The sequence below is a fragment of the Arvicanthis niloticus genome, chromosome 18 (genome assembly GCF_011762505.2).
Source record: "Arvicanthis niloticus isolate mArvNil1 chromosome 18, mArvNil1.pat.X, whole genome shotgun sequence".
NCBI classification, from domain to species: domain Eukaryota; kingdom Metazoa; phylum Chordata; class Mammalia; order Rodentia; family Muridae; genus Arvicanthis; species Arvicanthis niloticus.
In genome coordinates, this window is record NC_047675.1 from 19,248,743 (window position 1) to 19,256,504 (window position 7,762).

Sequence of the window (7,762 nt, forward strand, 5' to 3'; positions counted from 1 at the left end):
TGTATCTCTGAGTCTGAGTCTTCTCCCCTGCCCCCCTTTGACTATCTCATTCTATAGCTCAATCTGGTCTCAAACTCAAGAACCCCCTACCTCTGTCCCTCCAGTGCTGACATGGTAGGCGTGTCCCAGCAAGCCTACTATCATGTCTCTCTCTTGGCTTTAGAATAGAGTGAACTTTTCTTCCTCTTTGTTGGAGGAGATGTGGTCTTGAGGACGGGAAGGGAAAGGCTTTCTAGTGGAGTTAGTCCCTGGTTCGGGAACAGCTGGCACCTCTGAAACACTTGGAATATCCTTCCTATCCTTGATGATGGACCCCTAGGAACATTCTGGAATATGAAAGAACTATGTGAGACTCTTGTTTTCTTGCCTGACTCAGGTCAGATTTACCTCCACAGATGGAGATTTCCCAGGATGCTTTCTTTACCTCCTGGAATTTTCCAAGCACATCTGTCTCCATCTAGGAGACAGGCAGGATCCTGTTATCAGCTCTGGTTTCTGAAATCCTGGAACCTGCCAGTGTTGAAAATCTCAACCATTCCTGCATCCTGCTCCTTGGAATCGTGGGCCCGAGAAATGCAGCTGCTGATGTTTGAATTATACAAGGATCCCTGTGAGGAAGAGACTGTCGACTTCCAGGTCAGAAAATCCCCAATTTGCCAGTCTGCTTCCAGTCCTTCCTAAGTGGCAGACATCTACCTCTTCTGCTGTGGACAGCTGTGCTCACTGTGTGAGCTGGGGCCATCCCCTCTTTGTGGCCAAACCTTAATTTCACGTAGTATAAGATAGGGGAGCTGAACTGTTGGGGGCCTCTTCTAGGGTTAACCTGTTATTCCAGCCATTCCTTCCTTCATGTATTCTACACGTGTTTGCTGGGCATACACTGTGTACTGACCCCTCAGATATGGAACCTCTGAGTACATTTGTGAATGAGAAGATAACATCAGATCTCACAGCTAAAAGGAAATATGAACAACTGGGAAGGGCACCGTGGAACCTGGAGAAGGATGAAGGAGGATCCAGGAGAAGAGTTTACAGAGAGATGGATTTTGGATTTCAGAGACTGACAGCTATTCTGAAGAATCTTGGCAGATTGCATCTGGAGAGCCGAGTACCCCATGGCCCATGGCCCACAAGGTCTGTATGAGCAATTCCTTTTCAAGAGGCTGGGCAGGAGCTGGTCCAAAGAAGGACTGAGAGGTGTGGTCTGGGTAACGGAGGGGTGTGTGAAAGCTAGAAGGCCAAGGTTAGACCCAGAGGGGTTAGTTGTATCCCAGGCTAGTAAAGACACATCCAAACAATTCAATACAACAGGGGTGTGATTACAGCTCTAAGAAAGTCTCATTAACTCCAGAGAGGTGAGCAAGTAAGATGTCTGGTTTCCAGCATGCTTTGAGAGTGGTTCAGGTGAAAGGTCCAGGTGAGAGAGTCATGCTCTGAACTAAAGGAGAGTCTATAAGGGTGGAGGGAAGATCCAGGTGCTATACATCAAGAGGTGGGATCCAAAGGAGTGGGTCACCAGGTTGTTCAAAGAAGAGAGTTGAGTCAAGGATGTCCCCTGGGACCATAAGCTCCTGTAGGTAGGTCACTGTGGACTCTTTGATTCTGCTGCAGGCACCTTTGGAAGTTAGATACAGGAAAAGGTAAGTTGTTTTGTTTGTTTGTTTGTTTGTTTGTTCATTTTAATAAGAAAGTATGCTAGCAGCTGATGGTGAATATACAATGTGCCCATGTGTTCTGCATCTGCACATTCAACACGCTACTGAAAATGGTTTTAAAAGTTGCACCTGGAGCTGGGGAGACAGCTCAGTGGACAATTGCTTTCTAAGCAAGCATGGGGACCAGAGTCGGAATCTCCACAACTCACATAAATCTGGGAGCAGGAGTATATTTCTGAGATATCAGTGTGCCTGCAGTGGAATGGAAGGGAGACTCCTCAGAAGCTCACAGGTTGTCTAGTTCATGTCACAGTGAGCCACGGAGAGACTGGTGGAAGTACTGACATTAGAAGATGTTTTCTGACCTCCTGGTATGCGCTAGCCATGTGCATATGTTCATTGGTTGGCTTCTGGTGAGGCTGCTCTTGCCATCCAGAATCAGATTCCTCTCCCTCTTCCTTTGTCTCCTCTTTCTCTTCCTCCTTCTTTTCTTCCTCCCGCTCCTTCTCTTCCTCCTCTTCCTTCTCCTTTTCCTTCCCCTCCTTCTCCTCTTCCTCCTCCTCCTTTTTTCCTCCTCTCCTCTTCCTCCCCTTCCTTCTCCTTTTCCTCTCCCTCCTTCTCCTCTTTCTCCTACTCCCTTTTTCACCTCCTCCTTCTTCTCTTCTTCCTCCTTCTCCTCCTCTTTGTTCACCTTCTCTTCTTCCTCCTCCTCCTTTCCCTCCTCCTCCTCTTCATCTTCATGCTGTAATAACAGGCGCATCCTTGCCCCACTTATTGACTTATTAGTAGATTTGCTTTGTCCTCTTGGCCCCATCTTCATGACCATATTCCATTCACTTATCCTCGAGAGGTCTCGTCTTCTGATAGGCATGTCGGTCCTTACGGCTTTAACTGTGTACGCTCGTAGGTGCTTGTCATCTGGCCAGGTACTTTTGCAAATCCCAGGGATAGACTACTATGTCAGCAGCGGACAGAGGGACCCAGTGGCCTAGGCTACTAAACAACCATCATAAAAATATGTTCGCTTCTAACAACTTGGGAGATTTCACTCATCCAAACTATACATATGGCAACCCCGTGTGGGCAGCACAGAACAGTATGGAACAGCTTGGAAAGTTGTGCCAAATATCAAGGTAGGGTGTGCCAGCTTGAAACATCAATTAGATATTGGTGGTGTCAGGAAAGATCTTTAAAGTGCAAATGAACCGAATGCCCTGGGGTATTAGGGTTCAGACCACTGTCTATTCCTCTTGGTTATTTTCTCTTCTGGGACTACATATCTATCTTGCCAGGTTGAAAGCCAGTAGCTGCCTGGAGCATTGAAGTTCTTATTAACCAGAGGGGGCCGTTCTTTCCCTCTCTTGGAAGCTCAATCTTATCTGGAGGGACCTCTGTCTCCAAGAGCTGTAAAACAGGCTTTTCCCCTAAGCTAACGGCACACAATGGAGTCACATTATGTATAATGATTTTGTAATGTGAACTGATTCCACCAGGGACCTCATGGAAAGTACCACTTTCATTAAACTCATCCAGCAACAAGGGCCGAATACCAATTTGGAGTTGGCGGCAATCTGTAAGGCGTGCATGTCTGAGACAGTTGCTGAAGCTTCCCTGGGAAAAGGCCCTCGGGGTGGAAATCCACCCATTGGGTGGCTGTGGTATCCTGTCACAGTGGTGGGTGGGGAAAAAGCCATTCCACCCTGCACTCTAGCCATGTAGGTCCTGGGCTGCTCCACTCCGTTCCCATGGTCTCCATCTCCAGGGGAGTTTTTCTGACCCTGACATGGCAGAGAGGGCACCTGGGCATCACTAGGAATTAATGAGACTCCAATCACATGTATTTGCTTCAAGGAATTATACCTAGCACTGATTTCTCTCCAAGATAATAGTGACTCCCAACACCCTGGTGTCTCTTCAGCAGCTACTAATTATGAGAAAGCCATACCAGATGAGGACAGGTGTGAGCTAACTTAGAAGTAAATAAGAGAGACAGGCCTCCTCTGCAGAAGGACACTCCAGCTCTGATGCCTGCATTGCCTCCCTGAGACTTGTCTGGGCCACCAACACCCAGAGATGAGAGAGAAGACAGTGCCCATCAGAAGCCCCACCCCCACCCCGTGCCATTTCCGGGCCTCGCTAATCTTAATTGAATCCATCTCTCAGGCTCTCTTGACAGTGAAAGATTGATCAAATCGGGGAGGCCAGGCTGGACACCACTCCTAAAAGAAAAAAAAAATCTTCCTGAATCATTAATTTGTCCACTCTCTCTCATTTGGCCCCATTCTTCACTGTCCGGTCATCCCCTTCCTTGGTAATCACTCTGGAGTGCTCTTCCCAATGGGCTCACGCGGCCAAGAAAGTAATTTACCAGAGGAGAATGTTGTAGGATGGCTCTGCTCTCACCCTCCTCAGTGTGCTCTGTCCCCTGTCTATGAACTGCATTGGTGGCTCTGATTAAGTCCAGTGAGGCCTCCCGTACTATTTGCCTGATGCACTGGTCTCCAGCCCCCTCTCCTGCAGCCAGAGGTACCCAGCAACCAACTGGTAAATCAGAGAGCACAGGAGAACTGTAGGCTGAACTGCATCTTGTCTTGAAGGGAACTGTAGGATCCCCTTCAGGGGATGGCCTTTCCCTACCCCCAGCTCCCAGTTCTCGGGCTGTAGGCTTCACTTATCTCTGTGTTTCTTAAAGTAGGTCCAATAAACAGTGAGCGGTCCCATGAGATGAACGAGCCGTCTGAGAGAGCTCACCACCCACAGCCCTTAGCCTCGGCTTGGACTTTGCAATAGCATTTGGACGGGCCCCTGCTCCTGTCCTTACCGCCAACGGTCTGTTCTCCAGGCACACACAGGTAAGCCTCTGAAGCACTTGGCACGTTGTTTTACCTTCAGCTCAGACTGTCTTATGCTCTGCCACTTACTCAGCTAAGGTTAAAGAGGTGCCTGTAGCCCACCAGGCCCTGTAGGAACTGGTCCCTTGTCTTAGAGTTTCAGTCCCTGTGAAGAGACACCATGACCACAACAACTTTTATAAAGGAAAACATTCAGTTGGGGCTGGCTCACAGTTCCGAGTTTAGTCCATTGTCATCATGGTAGCAAGCATGAAGACGTGCAGGCAGGCAGTGCACTGGAGGAGGAACTGAAAGTTCTACCTCTGGATCTCCAGGAAGAGACTACCACATTGGGCCTAGCTTGAGCATCTGAGACCTCAATGCCCACCTCCAGTGACACTTCCTCCAATGATGCCCACACCTACTCCATCCAGCAAGGTCACATCTCTTAATAGTACCCATTTGGTGGGTGTGTGTTGGGGGGGGGGGCATTTTCTTTTTCTTTCTTTTTTTCTTTTTTTTAATTGGATATTTTTTTTATTTACATTTCAATTATTTTCCCCTTTCCAGGTTTCCTCTCCAGAAACCCCTTATCCCATCCCCCTCCCTCTGCTTCTATGAGGGTGCTTACCCACCCATCCACCCCCTCCCATCTTCCTACCCTGGCATTCCCCTACAATGGGGCATTGAACACCCTCAGGCCCAAGGGCCACTCCTCCCATTGATGTCCAACAAGGTCATCCTCTGCCACATATGCAGCCAGAGTCATGGGTTCCCTCCATGTGTATTCTGGATGGTGGTCCAGTCCTCAGGAGCGCGAGGGCAGGCATTTTCATTCAAACCACCACATCCCCAGTCACCTCTGCTCTTGTTCTTTCTACACCACATTCTTCCTCATTTCCTGCCAAAAGTGTTCCCCCTTCAGCCTTTGAGCTAGCTGTCCCCTAACTTCTGTGTTCTCCCTTGTGGGCACAGCTGCTCCCTTCACTTCACTGGGGCCTCTCATTAAATGTCACAGCTAGAAAGACAGCTTTAAGACTGAGAGCACTGGCTGCCCTTGCAGACAACTCAGGGTCTGTTCCTAGCACCAGCACACATAATGGGTGGCTCACAACCATCCGTAACTCCAGTTCCAGGGGATGCAATGCCTCCTCTGGCTCTGAGGGCACCAGGCACGCACATGGTGCAGATGCACATGTGGAGGGAAACATTAAATAAATAAGGTCATTACGTCAAGACACATTCGTGACCATGTGGCTCCTAAACTACCTCCCTCATGCTGTTCAGTCTTCCTGCTAGTGTTCATTATCTGGTCCGGTGTTTTCTCTATTTTCTGTCTCCTGCTACTAGCTTGTAAGATCTATAGAAGGCTGTCTCTCCACATAGTGCATATCTATTAAGCATTGGAAATAGTTGAATGTTTACTTATGGGTTAAGGTGTTTACCATCAAGTGAGATGCCTTGAGTTTAATCTTCCCAAACCACATGGTAGAACTGATGTCCACAGTGGTCCTCTGCCTTCCATATGTGTGCCCGTGTGTGCCCACAAACATATGTTCACAAGTGAATAAATACATGTTAAATATTTTAGAAGATGTGTTTCATGAGCGACTGTTACGCTAATGACAGAATTTACTGAGAACACGCTAATGGCATGGGACTCTTGATGGTGTATTTTCATGATTTCAAAGTTCATAAAATGGCCCCTCCCCCAAAAAATGACAAAAGAAAAGACTGGCAATAACATACAGAAATCCTGTCTAAACAAACAAACAAAACAAAACAAACAAAAAAAATTAACAACCCCCCCCCAAAAACTAACAAACAATACAACAACAACAAAACCCAAACCCAAAACCAAACCAAACCAAACCAAACCAAACCAAAACAAAACAAAACAAAACAAAACAAAACAAAACAAAACAAAACAGAAAGATGTTCCATCAAATGTTCTGTATTGATCTCTTTTGGAAAGAGGGTTGCTGGGACTTGAACCTAGGTCCTCACACATGCCAGGCAAGAGCTGTACTCCAGAGCTACACTCCCAGTCTGTAGTTTTCATGTGATCTCTGGCCTCCCACAGGAACACCAAACCTAAAGATGAGGAACACTCCTAAACCGATTCTCTGCCATAGCAGTGACTAATGAAAACTATGCAAGAGGAGACATTGTCACACCGGGCTTACAGTATGACAGCGTCTTCTACTAGAGCCCATGCCACTGAGGCAGAGGCCCCGCTCTTAACCTTAAGGGTGAGGTTCACAGGTGGATTTATGGCGGCCTTGTGAGCTGTCCCCTGGCCTTCCAGGTCAGCCCTCCCGAGGCTTCTGTGTGCAAATGCCAGCTGGTAAAATAAACAAACTCCACTGTTCTCTCCTGCCTGGCTATAAATCGGTCCCAGCCTTAATCATGGGGACAGAACCAGGTCTGATTTATGTACTTTGTGAGATTTACAGTCTAATCATTTAACATAAGAAACAAGACCTCTCAAACATAAATTCCAGCAAAAGCAAATGTTTGGGAACTTGTGTTTTCTTTTGGTGACATTGAGCATGCCCACCTCATTTTAAGGTTTCATGGAAGGTTGGAACCTTCACTTCTGAAAGTGCTTGGCACATGCAAAGGCTGTCGAGGGTTGTGCTTAACAGAGGCTGTGATCACCAGGTACTTAGTTGGTTTTTGTGGAAACCGGTGTTTGAGGAAACTGAGCTCAGAGTGGTGAAGAATGTTTTCTACTTCTCCAGAAGGTCCTTCAGCTCTGGAAGCAGTTGATGTCAGAGGACATCACACCTCTGGTTGATGCAGGAAAGTTGGAGGATGAGTGGGCACCATCTGCTGGAAAAATGAAGACTAAGTATGGGGAGCTTTGAATGTGTGTATCATCTTTGGCCTCAGTGCCCTGCTGTATGGAAGGACTGGTTCCTGTTGCAGAAATGTCTTTTGGGTTCTATGCTCCAGAAGGGAAGACAGCGTCTCTTTGTGTTTTTCAGAGTTTGGTGCCAAGAGCTGTGTCTTTTGGAAAGAGTTTGATTTTTACCAACTTAATGAACTCATATGCAGTTAGATGTGATGTTTTTAATTTTTTGTAAGTTTTTTTTTAATAATAGAATTTATAAAAATTAAAAAGAATTTGATCAAAGTTTTTTTTATCACCATTATTGTGTTACCTGTGTATGGATGACATGTATGTGCACATGTGTGTGCAGGCATACATGCCATCATACATGGGTGAAGGTCAGAAGACAACTTTTGTGAACTCAGTCCTCTCCTCCCACC

General features: G+C 46.9%; 1 long non-coding RNA gene across 1 annotated transcript; it reads left to right on the forward strand.

Moving 5' to 3' along the window:
- The first annotated feature begins 519 nt into the window (after positions 1-519).
- LOC143434888 (uncharacterized) lies at positions 520-7,546 on the forward strand. Its single transcript, XR_013104741.1, has 3 exons — positions 520-1,134; positions 4,351-4,507; positions 7,231-7,546. It is a non-coding gene; the product is annotated as an uncharacterized LOC143434888 (long non-coding RNA).
- The last annotated feature ends 216 nt before the right edge of the window (positions 7,547-7,762 follow it).